Here is a 12,745-nt window from a genome sequence, read left to right on the forward strand (position 1 = left end):
TCACTTTAAGCTTTCCATACGCGCACTATTTAGTTGACTGGATTCTGGTAGGGGACCACGCTTCATCGAAACATGCCATAAGGCGCAAATTCCGCAAGATACGAGACATTTCATGCGAGCTAGAGTACAGTGCTGGCAGTTCAGAAATGAGGAATGACGCACCGCTTTCGTTGAATTCCGGCAGTTTTTCATTCTACTCAAATAACTGGAGACCCTGTCCCGATGCGGGTGATCCAAGAAGAGTTTATGGCAGCCAACTGAGGAATAAAGTCGTCCGCCTAGCATGCCTCGGTAAGAAAATACTGAAAGATGGCAGACCGTTCTGCAACTCTTGGGAGGCGGAGTTCATCTTGGACGCGCTTCTCTTTTACAACGTTTCCTTAAAGCGCATCGCCTACACAGATGATAACCATCGTTTCTTAGACGTCTTGAGAGGATATGTGGACGCTCACGGAGACATAGGCGTTGCCCACGAGTGGCTCGCGGGAAAATACGTAATAACTCCGGTTATTTTGTACGCTCACGAAACCTTCTACGCGCCACTCGGCCTCCCAGAGCTCGTATCTTTCATTCGCATACTAGTGGAATCAAAGTTAGCATTTTCGTTACTTGCTTTGACATTGGCCTGCGCGACACTAGTGTTGTGCCTAGTGGACTGGAAGGGAATCCGTGATCGCCGACTTAGCCACATTGTGGAGTCCATCATGTTTCTTCTGGCGTCATTTTACGCCACTTCGTTTCCCTTGCCTCGTAGGGGGCGTTGGAACCTGACATCTACTGTCGTGTACTGTGTTTGGCTAGTTGCCATTTTTCCGCTTTCGAACTATTTGCGAAGTGAGCTTATATCGAGATTAAGCCTTCGATCTCCTCCTGAAGTGCTGGACACACTTGCTGAACTTGAGCGCGCTCTCGACAAGCGCGAGGTCGCTCCGTGCGTAGTCAGGGGCTCGGGCGCGCACCACATTTTTAACCACAGCTACCCGACCAGCGGGCTTCACAAAAAGCTCCGTTCGGCGTTCCAGTCGAGCCCAGATAGAAAAGCGCTTATCATGGACAGTTACTCTACCTGCTTAGCTTGCGGCGAGAAAGAAGGTCGCGCTTGCTTTATGAACACTATACCAGAGTGCGTGATCACGTCTTCGGGCCGCCGGGTTGCTGAATCGAGAGAGCACATGAACCCGGCTTTGCTAGTAACGGTTCTGAGAAAGAACTATCCTTACGCTAAAGCGTACACCACTGTTCTGCGCCGCATCATTGAAGGATCATTGCTCCGACCACCGATAGAGTCAATGTATTGTGGCCGTCAAGTGGGCGTTAAAAGCAATGCCGAGCCTCAGAGAGATCAAATGGCTGAGTTTACCCTTTTTCTTTCCGTCTTCCTGGGCTCCTTGGCCTTCGCTACAACGGTTTTTCTGCTCGAGGTAGTCATACATATATCTGATTTATGGACAAAAAGGAAACGGGTGTGCAGCAGCTGTACTTAACGTCATGTTTTTTTTTTTTTGTTGTTGTTGTTGTTTTTTCTGGAGCCTCCCCTCCCCCTCTCTAAAGAGCTGAAGCTTTACGTGCACAAGGTCTCTGTATACTTAAGGTCAACCTTCCTGATGGTAAGTAGCACTAGTGTAGTAAGCATTTACGCGGTCTTTTTCGGAATGAGCATTTGCTCTGGACGGAGTGTTAAGGAGCGCATGTCGCAGAAAAGCCGGCGTCATCGGCGTTGAAATTAAGCGAAAAGTCCCGATTGGCGACAAGTGTAACGGCTCGTGCACCTGCGTGTGCCGGTCAGTCACTTATGGACAGCCGCCTGCAATCTCGACCTATGCACGTGCGCGGGGCGCGGACGCCAGTCAGTGACTCATAGACATTGCTGATCGCATCACACCTGCGTCGAGTGGCCCAATTCCGGGCATGGTCATATTTGGTGCACGTGCGCGATTCGCCGGACAGTCACTTATGGACAGCCACCGACCGCTCCCCACCTGTGAAAAGGCGTGGAACGAAATATTTTAAAAAGAGGAAACGAACGGGAGAGCGGGGACAGGATCGCAAGCAGCAGACGAGACGGTCAGACAGCAGACGAGCAGGGCAGAAGACTGGAGCTGCGCCACGACTTGCGAGCCGTGGTCAAGCCGCCGTTCAAAGTTCGGCCCCTGTCATCCTGCCTCCACGCCGGGCAACTGACCCCCCTCGCCAGCTGGAAACCAAGAAGCACCGGCAGCCTCCGGCAATCCACTATCTGGCAAAGACGAACACCCAGCCCTTCTTCGGAGCCCGTGCAGCACGCTAACGCAGCGACGCAGCCCAGTGACGGCGAGCCGTAAGCGATACTGAGCTAGTTGCCTTAATTAAATATGTTGAAAATTATACCCCAAGTGTGTGCCTGCATCTATTCAGGCCCAGTGTGGACCCAGGACCCCTTTAAATAACTCGAGTCATCACACAGGTGTCATGACAATGGATGGGTGGATGGAATATAGGAGCGTTCCATTTGAAATGGGGTGTTAGCAGTTGCTATCATGCTCGTTTTCCCCCCATGTCTTAATTATTGTTTTAGATCAGTTAACTATATACCATCATTCTATTTATTGAATTTTTGTTTCTACATACTAACATTGTGTTACTTTTCTGCTTTTAAGCCACCAATCTTCCAATCGTTTTTTCTAACTTCCACCGTAGGTTCATTCACCCGACCATGGCATCTCTAAACCTCAGGGTCTCAGGAAGAGTGACTGCGCCTGCATCGACTTCTGGATGGGTACCGTCACATTCGAGTATAAGGTGGTTAATTGCTTCTGTGGATTTACTACACACTGCACATGTGTCATCTTCATGGATAAATTTCTTTTTGTAGCTGCGTGTTTTAAAGGGGTCGTGAAACGTTTTCCGGAAATTTTGCACGGCTTAGTTAAATGGAATCCTTGTCCTGCATCATATAATATACCTCGATTCGTTTCTTCGCCCGCGTTGATTTAATAGCGACAAAAACAGAATTTCGGTTTCCTAGCGCGCGTCCTCCTCAACTCAACAGGTACGTCCTAGCGCTAAGCCAATGAGAAGCTCCCGTTGCCGGAGCCTACTGAGCCAAAGTTGACCAAGCTCGGTGTATTTTAGAGGTTCTAATTGTGCCCTACTCTACGTTCGCACAGGGTTTTTTAATATGGCCGACGCCTAGGTTCCTCCGTGGGTTCCAGCGTCGCTGTGCTGCTATAGTGAACTAGAATATAGTCGCTACTGTTAAAACATGGTTACATCGTGGGCTTTGAGCCTTACGCCGACGCAACTTTTCGGGTGCCAGGTCGGCGAAGATGGATCCTGCGAGCGACCGGTACAGTAACACTTGTGTCGAGAGGCCGCGGTAACCGCGGCACAACTCCGGCTTGCAGAAGCCCCGACCATCAGCCTCCCGATCCCAGCCGTTTCGGAACTACGCATTGGTATGTATGTCCGAGTCTTGCAGCCTAGCCTACGTTTACCGTTGCGAGAGTGCGCAATCGCTAACCGAAGCTTTCGAACAGGTGCAGCTGCGGGCGGTGCGTGCCGATGCCGACTGCTCTTGAGAGCATCTGGCGAGATCCCGGCGGCGACTACGTAGTTGAAGCAGCCGTCTGGGTGTTACAGATCATCCGCATTTACTCCAAATGCTTCTTGATCATGGACTGCTAGTCGAGAAAACAAGGTAAGAACCTTGAGCGAAAGGCGACATAACTTGAACAAGCGGCACCTGTTTTTCATTTTCTCGAGCAAGAAATGCTGTAATGAAATCTATTGCGGAAGGCAGTGTTAATAAAATAAAGCTTCCCCTTTAACGTTACTTACCTGCGATCATCTACACTGTCTACAGTGTTGATATTGCGCCACGTTAGCGCGAACACATCGCTGGTTTTCATATTTTTCTTGTTTTCGTAGAAGCGCATGAGCACGACGTTTCACCATGCAAATTACTGGTTTGCTTAATTCCATGCACGAGTAAATGAGAAAACACGCATCATCTGATAGTGTGAACTTGCTAAATGGAAAGGGCATGCACATTGATGTGAAGTAACGAGGGGGGGGGGGGACGCTGTCCGGACACATTTGCTTGTTTTATTAGCCAGGTATGACCTTCAGCAAGTGCAGCACTTCAAAACATAAATACATAAGGAATGCCACAAGAAATGCAGTAAATAAGTACAAAAGCAATCTCATTTCGGAGGACTCTGTGCTAAGTGAAATTGCATGCAGTGAAGTAGCCTGTCTCCTGCGGAAGCCGTGGGAAAATGCACTAAAAAACGACACAGAAAAGAAAAACACACAGAGCAGGACTGGCTTCTGCAGACGATCACTAACTAGCCTGACAACTCTTGTTATAGCCTGTCCCCACTTGCTGCCAGAACAATCACCATACCAGCACTCAAAGTTTTATTTGCTAGTTTTTTTTTTACCCACTTGCATTAGGTGAGTGTTGTATAGTGTGCAAATATAATTAAAAAAATTGACTTTACTGATACCATCATCAACACCTGCACACAGTAAACCTCTCCAAAATGCTTTGACACTGACATTTTACATGTGCTGAAATGTAACAACCAAAAAAAAAAAAAAGAAAGACGTTCTCCCAAAGGCCAGTACACCGAAACTTCCACAGTTTGAGTAAGTGTTGGAAATTTTACAGTTAGCAAATGAAGTTATAGAGTAGTTTTGCGGCACTTGCAGAAAGTTTGGCACGTGCCGTGTTGTGGGAAAACAACTGAGAGCTGTTGACAGAAGTGCACTTGTAGTTTATGGCTCCTTCGAATAGAATGACTCCATGCACAGAGCTGCTTAATGCATAAGTCGCATACTTAACATCTTCGTGCTATGCGGATGATATCAGCGTGGACATTGACATCGGCCACAACACTAGTATAGAGGGTGTAAGACGACTACCAGGTTTTGTCAGTCAAAAGCTGCATTGCCTTCAGGCATTATTTTGCTGCAGTAGCAAATTGTGATTGCACTGGAGTTCTAATATTGGGTGGGTCTCATTCTCTCTCAATCACCTGCAGCAGAATTCAAAGTTTGCCATACTTCCAGGGAGAATAAATTGATAGTGAAAGTTACACTGTACAGCTTCTGTTAGACGGGAATTAATTGTACAGATGCATGAATAACTTTCAAATTTGTAAAAGACCTAAATCATATTTTCATTTTGCTATGCTGAAAAGTGAATATTGCTTTTTCTCTTGTCAACAGGAGGCACCACTACATCTGCTACAGCCAGCTTGCGCACTGGCTTTGGGGATGCCTCGGCAGACATCACAGTAAAGTCCTCCCTATTTGTAATGCAAGCCAAATAAGAGAAAGGTTTCCATCTGACAGTTACACTGGTTTCCAGTTTGTGCAAGGTTTGTAGAGTCATCACCTTATTCATTCTGAAACAAGCCGGAAAATATGAGAAGAGAGAATTGCAGGACAGCTGGACTAATAACTGGAATTTTACTAAAGGATAGAGGCAAAAGAAGACTTGCACAGAGATGCACATGTAAAAAAGGCCCCAAAAGACTGTTGACCGATTTCTTAGCCACACATACGTCCTTAGCCTTTGCAGTATAGTGTGCCTTTGGACTTGGATCTGTGGCTTCCCTTTTGTAACGAGTGGTTCTTGACCATATGGAATTTGCTTTTTTTAGATTTTGATTTTTTAGACCCTTTCTGCTTTCCACGCTTTCACTGCTTTGGGGGTTTTTCGTGCACGTGCATTTCTGTGCGAATCTTCTTTTGCCTCTTTCCTTCAGTAACATTTCAGTTGTTAGTCAAACTTTGTCTTGTGCTCCTCTCACGTGTTTCGTCTTCTGGCTGGTTTTAAGATGAATCAGTACCAACTCATCCATTTGTTAGTCTTGTTGATATCACTAGCCTGACTGCACCCACTGCTGGGCAAATGCATATCCATCCGAATAACCCGATCCTGTGCCAGGTGCATGATTCTCGCAAACTTCCTAATTTCATCTGCTTGCCCGAGTTTCTGCCGCCCCCTGCTAAACTTGCCTTCCCTTGGAATCTAAAAGACATATATAGGCTCACTTAGAATGAATTTTGTGTACTCACTCCCTTCCTTTACCTTTGACGGGTAGAATTTTTCTTCTTTTGGAACTGACCGCAGATACATCAGCTGCATCCATATGATCCCCGCAGACTTCCTAATCTCATCTGTCTGCCCGAATTTCTGCCGCCCCCTGCTACGCTTGCCTTCCCCTGGAATCTACAAGACATATATAGGCTCACTTAGAATGAATTTTGTGTGCTCACTCCCCACCTATACCTTTAACGGGTGGAATTTTTTTTAGCACTGACTGCAAATGCATCATAATTGTGCAGTTGTGTATATACCTGCTTGTATAGATGTCTCTCCCATATCTATCCAAATAACCCGATCCTCTGTCAGCTGCATCCATCTGATCCCCGCAAACTTTTTATCTGCCTGCCTGAGTTTCTGCTGCCCCCTGCTATACTTGCCTTCCCTTGGAATCTACAAGACATATATAGGCTCACTTAGAATGAATTTTGTGTACTCAATCTCTAACTATACCTTTGTCGGATGCATTTTTTTTTTATTTAGCACTGACCTCAACACATCATGATTGTGAAGCTGTATATACACATTTGTATATTTAGGAGAGAGGAAGACAGCAAAGAAGCGTGAATAAAAGATGTCTTGCTCTAGGTCAACTTCCTTCTAGCCTAAAAATTTTGTATGCATTGATGAACCTGCGGCCAACCAATAAATTATTTTGAAAGCAACATGTCTCTAACACTCACTTGGTAACATTATGTAATGCCCAAATGTACTACAAAGTGGTGGTCCTTGTGGCACTGACAAACCTAGATTTTCTAGTTGCCGCGTTCACCTTTACACGACCTCGAAAAATAGTGGCTCATGGGGAATAGAAAAATCAAACCGTTTTCTGCAAAAGCTGCTTTGAAAGGTGGCCACTGTTTTCAGCATTTTGCAGTCTCATTCAGAAGCAAGCCAGCATAATCTGCAATCTGTAGACATGCATACAATAATATGTGCCTTATACTTTGAAATGTACCAGACTTTAACCAGTCGTAAAACAGCGTGCTGAAAAGGTATGTATAGTAAAGCCTCCTTCGTTGATGATACCCGTAGTTTGCATGAAAACATCTGCACTAGAACCTGCATGACGTTGAGTTAATTGGCCTGCTGGTTGAATATGCCACCAAAATGCTGGTAATACAATGAACTTTGTCGGTGCTGGGGTCAAGTCTAGAAATATAAAGTTGGGATGATTTAATTGTGAAACCTTGCTGCTGAATTCACTGCAGGCTAGAATGTAACAGGATTAAAGGGCAGCTGTAGACGTAAGGGCAGTCCACATTGTCACGGCATCTTATGCGTCCTAGTACACATATCTACATACCGTGCATGTTTTGCTAGTAAACAATGTAACCACAGATTTGCGAAGCTCCAAGAATGCTACACTGATGCTGTCTGAGTAGCTGCTTGTGTCGCTGAATATTGTGAAAGCCTTTTGATGGAACGAAAACTGCTTGCTGAATACTTATGCAGAGTGAGGTTGGTCAGGAGCGCAGGTGATATGTACACCCTCGCAATTTAACCATACAAGCACAGACTGTATGATACTCATACAAATTGAAAAATATAAGGAAAGGAATTGAACTGAAGACTTTGCGGTTCGACAGTCCAAACTTCTACTACATGTGCTTTGGGCTGTGTGTGCTAGCCCGCCTGCAATCTGATTGCCCGAGCCAGGAAAATGGTACACACCCATATGAGCACCACTCCCAGTACTCTTTAACATGTACATAGAAGTGCAGGTGCTTGGGATAAACCTTGGCTGCCACAATGCACCTCAAACAATGGCATGTTAGCCAGAATAGCAGGTTGGGCTCGTTGGTTTTCCATCCTGAGGTAACAGCGCAAAATGTGGACGGGAGCACAAGACGAGAAGACGATGAGACATTGTGTCGTCTTCTCGTCTTGTGCTCCCATCCACGTTTTGTGCTGTTACTTCAGAATGTCACGTGCCTGCCCAATATCTACATAATTGTCACACGAACCACTTTGTGTGTATTTACGACTACTTGCACAACACCATTGCCACCCACTGATGATGAGCAGCTGAACAGCAGTTTTTCACGTACACTCCGCTGCCATTAATTACAAATGCTATCACGCTACGACTTCCCATACCACCCCACCCAACCTCTGTGTGTAATGACTCAACCTTTGGTGCGTTTGCATGTTCTCGGGATACTGGAGAAATCCAAGATATCAATTAGTAGATTCAAGCAACTTAATCTGACATATATCTGGTGAGAATATTACAACTCTATCCATGTATACACAGATCTGTATCACCGCAACAGTCGCCTACAATTGTGGTGATGCCGCTCAGAACATGACTCATCTTTTTTTTAAGGGCATAATTCTCCACAAACCTCTGCTGAGCTTGTGGCCCCTTGGTAAGAGGCTTTCCACATCTGTGGGAAACCACTTTCGAAGTGGTGTGAATTCACAGTTTCAAAGCCTGCATTACAAATTTTTGGAAGTTTTCAACACCACACCCTTACCAGCCTTTGGCACTACACATCACTGAGTTCCTTATATCTACTTGTGCTCAAGGCCACAAGGTAGTGCTTTAGTGGATCCATACCCACTTGCCAATTATATGCCATTATGCATGCTTTCTCCATAGACTGCATCTAAATGTGGTTTCACACACAAATATTTATACTTAATTGGACAGGCGGACTGCCCAGAATGTTCCACACGTGACATTACGGAGACTCTGGAGCGTGTACTATTGGTGTGTCCCAGTATATGCGTGCAAAACAATAACTCGAGTTACTTCTTTGAAGTGTTTTGGCAACAGGCCTCTCTCAGAGGACTTATTGGCCGGTTGGCCAGAAATGGAAAGCTCTACAGGCAGTGCAGGCTTTCTGCTGCTTCTTGCATGACACAGACTCGTGACTGTGGTGCAAGTTACTATTCCTGTATATATTTTAATCAAGTCATGACCCTCTTTGTTTTTCTCTTTCTGTAGCAGGTCAGATATTAAACTTTTAAGCCAATCTATCCGCCTTTCCAATCAATAACACTTGCGTGAATGCATTTCTCCTGGATGGTTGATCTGGTAATCACACCATCGTAATGCAAGGACATGGGGCGTATGAGCTTGTGAGGTGAACAATTTTTACCCTAGAAATGTCTTTTAAATGATGTGAAGGATTCTGTATATATTTTAATCAAGTCACGACCCTCTTTGTTCTTCTCTTTCTGTAGCAGGTCAGATATTAAACTTTTAAGCCAATCTATCCGCCTTTCCAATCAATAACACTTGCGTGAATGCATTTCTCCTGGATGGTTGATCTGGTAATCACACCATCGTAATGCAAGGACATGGGGCGTATGAGCTTTTGAGGTGAACAATTTTTACCCTAGAAATGTCTTTTAAATGATGTGAAGGATTCTGAGCTCTGCTCAACATGATCCTCCTCTTTGGAGTCTTCATCAGGTTCTATGGGACTAGATGAGTGCTGTGGAAAGAACGTGATCGAAGTGGAACCAATTGGGGCCTGTTCTGGGTGGTACGATATGGTAGGGGCACCTGTTGTGCTGGCCTCACGGTATCGTTCAAAATAAAAAAAAAAATCCAAAATGCGCATATTACTGCTATGAGGGCAGTCTGGCAGGAAACAATCAAATAGAACTGGTGGCTTCTGCGAGTCGAGTAGTTCTCAAATAAACATATCTGTAAGGCTACAAATCGCAACTACGTTTACTGCCTTTATCACGCGACCTACACTTTTTTTTGCCAATGCACTGGGCCAGCGGTTTTGCGTCGGTACGACGCATCGTTTGAGGTGAGCTTTCTTCGTTTCCGGTCCATGCCGAGGCTTCGAATGACGCCGAGGTTCATTTAGGACTTCCAGTAGAAAGTAGTACGAACACATATGAACCCAATCGGTGTGCCAAAACTTGTGAAAGCGAACGTTACTTCCACTCGGAGAAGCCGTGCTGCAATCTCGCGACGCACACGGTTGGCATAGCGAGCACTCAAACCCGCACAACACGCCTAAACCCAGAACCTAACGTTGTCAGGAAAAATAGGCGAGGTCTGAGCACTGTAGACGTATTTTTAGAAAGATTACGAAAGAGGCGTCGGGAAGGTGGGGGAGCAAAGCTGCGACAACGCGTAGGGTGGAAGGGCCACCCAAGTGCATTGTAGCAACCTTTCTTTTTTTTTGTTCGGTTTCCGGCTTTCCGTGTAGTGCCATAGTTAGGTCATCCGGCCGAAATAAAGGAAGCGAAGCTCGACACGCTATTCTCAGTGATGCAGCGCGGAGGCGAGCAACTAATATTACGAGTACGCGCCGCGGCGCCCGCTCCTGAAACACTCCACCCACCACTCGGATTGAACACACTTGTCGATTTCTTTGACCTGGAACCGTATTTAGATCGTATCTTTAATGACGCCAAGAATAATAATAATAAAAAAAAAATTACAGCAGCGGCCGCACAACCAAGTTGTACCGGTGGTATGAGACTGCTCAAGACGTTGTGCTCCATCACGAATGTTCACAAAAAAAGAAAAAGAAAATAACAACAACAAATTAGATTGGAACCATTGTCATTTGGAGTACCCGGCGGAGCGAGGTATAGCCGTCGTTACCGAAAATCTGAACTTGAGCGTCACCTCCCGCTCTGTTCCAGAGCGCAGCGAGAAGCAGACACCACCCGTAAAGTGAGCTTTACCACCCGTCCTGCTCCGCCGCCGCCGCCGACCGCGCGTCACGTGACAGTATTGTTGAAGAAATGCGTTTGCGTGAGCGAATAATTGATGTAATATATTTTTATTTGCTAACTTTAACAGCAACCTATTATTGTATGGGAAATAATGATTATATCTGAGTTTCTAAACGGCTAAATATGACGTAGGCGAGTACTTCTAATTCCGGCCTACAGGGTCGCATGGTCGCTTCAGAAACGCAAAAATGCTGCGCTTTCAGAATGGTATTATTAAATGCAGAAGCAATATTTCGACGAGATATTTTGGAATCGGCATGCCTAATGTTTACTGAAGCAAGGAAAATTGCAACTGGGCTGCTACATTTTCGTTTCACGACCCCTTTAAGGCACCCTGATCTAGCTTCAAAAAGTAGGGCACTGCCTCTTGAGTTATCGAAGAAAGCTTCCTTCCTGATCTGTCTTTTTCACTTTCGGTATAATTCCACACTTTATAGCTGTGGAATTCCATAAAATTTCCATAGAATTTATCCAATTTCTACCTTCTGTGTTTTTCCCCTGTTGAACGCTCTTTATTTCTTTGTCCTTGTGACCAGCATACTTAATGGTTAGTTTCCTAGTATGACGTCACATGCTATGCATGTCCCCATGCGGGAATTTCAAACAACCCACAATTATCGATGTTAAACCTGATATCACTATGAATGAAGCTGATTAAAGCGGGACATGTAGAGGCCACGGCAAGCCTCAAATAATTTACCTTATAAAGTAATTGATTTCGCTTACGAAATTTGCCGCATTATAAGCAGGATTCGAGCCCATGACCTTCGGTTTGCTACCCAGCACACGCTGTCGTATAGTACGCCTAGAGAACGAGAGCGGGTTAATGTGTGTGCTGTGTGGATTCTCACATAAAGCGGTGCCTTACGAGTGTATAGAGGACCACAGGTCGCTTCCGCGTCGTACTCTTAAGGCGGAGCTTAAGACATCCTTACTATGTATTTATTTATTTAATGCAGCCAGCGTTAATTCGCCTACCTCGTATGGAAGTGGCTCTCTAGATGGCGGCAGCTCGTAGGTGGAAGATGCGTTTTTAACAACAGCTATGTGGCTCTACGGACGTGCACCGGAGAATGTCCGGAAGATGCACCGCTCTAATACGCTTGCGGCGCGGTGAATGGAGCCTTCATACACGTACGCACGCACGCACGCACGCACACACACACACACACACACACACACACACACACACACACACACACACACACACACACACACACACACACACACACACACACACACACACACACACACACACACACACACACACACACACACACACACACACACACACACACACACACACACACACATCATAGATTTTTCTTCAACAGGTCGGTATACTGCAACCACATTGCAGCAGACCATACCGAACAAAAATACATACCGAATCCCAACTTGCAAAAAATACCATTGTTTGGTTTTGCATGGGTAATAAGCGTTATATCGCTGTAATCTGAGACAACTTCGTCGTCCTCCAATTTTAACAGCTTCTGCTTGAACAGTAGTGGCCCCTGTCCAATATCGGTATCCGTATACCTGTGCTACTGGGACTTTGACTGGGAGTGACTGCTTTATCAGTCACAGTCACTAACCATTTCTCGCTCAGAGAGACATATGGAGGGGATAAAGAGGTAAAATTGCCAGTGGCGTTCTCGAGCTTTTTTTTTTTTTTTCTGTGGCCGCGCTTTCGCTGCAAACCTGTGAATTTCAGAGTACAATTGTTGCTGTATTTTAGGTCTGGAAAGCTGCAAACAATAATAAAGATCGCACTTCGTGCTTCCCTGACACTGAATTGCAGAGTGCAACCACGAAAATACACGTTGTTTTTACTTTTAAGGGCCATCACACAGGGGATAAGGAAGAGTACATGTGATAATCCCTTTGAATTGCAAAACGATGTGAGGGGGTGAGGGCAACGAAGCCTATGAGGAA

The 12,745-nt window shown here is 45.6% G+C and overlaps 1 long non-coding RNA gene across 2 annotated transcripts; it reads left to right on the forward strand.

Moving 5' to 3' along the window:
• Positions 1–3,161: 3,161 nt before the first annotated feature.
• On the forward strand, positions 3,162–6,754 carry LOC146208610 (uncharacterized). 2 transcript variants are annotated; one of them, XR_014705156.1, is made up of 3 exons: positions 3,162–3,438; positions 3,516–3,676; positions 5,212–6,754. It is a non-coding gene; the product is annotated as an uncharacterized LOC146208610 (long non-coding RNA). The 2 variants fall into 2 exon arrangements; XR_014705153.1 differs by having other exon boundaries at positions 3,162–3,434.
• Positions 6,755–12,745: the final 5,991 nt, after the last annotated feature.

This window comes from Amblyomma maculatum, chromosome 1 (assembly GCF_055883805.1).
Source record: "Amblyomma maculatum isolate TAMU_Amacu chromosome 1, ASM5588380v1, whole genome shotgun sequence".
In the NCBI taxonomy this organism is placed as follows: Eukaryota; Metazoa; Arthropoda; class Arachnida; order Ixodida; family Ixodidae; genus Amblyomma; species Amblyomma maculatum.